This window comes from Cydia pomonella, chromosome 11 (assembly GCF_033807575.1).
Source record: "Cydia pomonella isolate Wapato2018A chromosome 11, ilCydPomo1, whole genome shotgun sequence".
Taxonomy (NCBI): domain Eukaryota; kingdom Metazoa; phylum Arthropoda; class Insecta; order Lepidoptera; family Tortricidae; genus Cydia; species Cydia pomonella.
In genome coordinates, this window is record NC_084713.1 from 142323 (window position 1) to 143890 (window position 1568).

General features: G+C 37.2%; 1 long non-coding RNA gene across 1 annotated transcript; it reads left to right on the forward strand.

Moving 5' to 3' along the window:
• On the forward strand, nt 1-1355 carry LOC133522570 (uncharacterized). The gene is made up of 2 exons (XR_009800086.1): nt 1-171; nt 824-1355. It is a non-coding gene; the product is annotated as an uncharacterized LOC133522570 (long non-coding RNA).
• The last annotated feature ends 213 nt before the right edge of the window (nt 1356-1568 follow it).

Consider the following 1568-nt stretch of genomic DNA (forward strand, 5'->3'; position numbering starts at 1 on the left):
TACGAGGAATATCGAGTCCTGTCAGCGGATCCTAAGGGCGCCTGCTTCGTGTCTCGCCATCAATTCCTGGGGTGTTCTGCCTTCGAGAGCTTCAACGCTTCAAATCAAGATGCGGACCTCGCAGATGTGGGCGAAGGCGAAGATTCACTCCGGTGCAAGCTAGTAGACACGGTGCGTTGGTTCTGATTTATATTTTATCTCAATCTTGACCTGACATATCTATATATCAGATACTTTCACGTTTCAGTGTTAGTGAATTACAGCAGTTTGATTGAAAATGTAGGTTGATAGGTTGAGTGTATTAATTATGATGTAATACGCAGTTACATAATTCACCTTTTACAATACTACAAAAATAATTGGTTGTGTAATTATTTGTGCGCGCGTATATAGGTATACGGCCACGTTTGTTTAATTAGCAACCAAGTTCATAAACTAGATTGATATAATTGTTTGGTGAATGAGTTTTACAAAATACTTATTTATTTAGAATGTTATACAAATGGCTAATGACGTAATATTATGTCGCAATACATTATAGGTTTTATTCAATGACTTCTTACAATAGCTTAATTACTGTGGCTACTGTTATAGGTATTCTGTACGTCACTAAGTTTAAATCCTTTGACTTCCACTATTATAGTTTGATTATCATAATTGAAATGATTCTTCCTTCGAATGCCTAGTTGTCTTTATTCATATAGATACTTAGCTTCATATATTCCGTAGGGCGTAAATGTATTAACTCGATTAGAATATTAAGCACTATTTTTGTCTCAATTTCCGGTTCACGGTGGTTGCGGAGCGAGTCTTGTTCCACCAGCGGCTTTCGAGTGTCTCGGTGTCTCCGAGCATCCTCGTCGGTACCTGATCAACCCCACTGCCACGGGCGCCCAGATGCAAGACCTACCTTCTACATGAAGAGGCTGGCTGCACTACGCCGCATCTGTATCTCACACCTGCACATTGTATCCAGTGCGCCGTCCATTTGCGTGGAACGAGAATTGATTCTGCCTTGCCTTGTCTTCTCATCATGATGTGAGAGCATCGAAGCCCCATCAAGCAGATCTTAATACCTAGCGGTGACGTAACTTTTCAATAAATTATACAAAAGGTTTTAATTTCATAGTCTAGTTATGATAGGAGTATACAAGCGGTTTAAATAATATTCACGATTCCTAACTGCTTACTTATTTGTAGGTAGATAACTGGTGCCTATTTGATACTTATTTTATAATCATGATTCCGTTTTATAGGTACATACCTAAGTATATTACGTATGTTGAAATGTTATTGTGGGTGTATATATTTTGATCATTTGGTATATAGTTTGATCTGTATTTGCCAATGTATTATACCTGCCCTAATTTATTTGTCATATTGAATCAAATCATATGACTAGAATGTGGTTATTACATTTTGGATTATGTCCAATTGAGAGGATATTATATATATTTACTAATCAATTGTAGTTGTTGAAACCTGTCACAGTGGTTTTATAAGTGGCTGTTTTAACAATGCGGTTTTTAGTTATATTTGGGATTGTCGCTGCATTTGATTGATCCCAG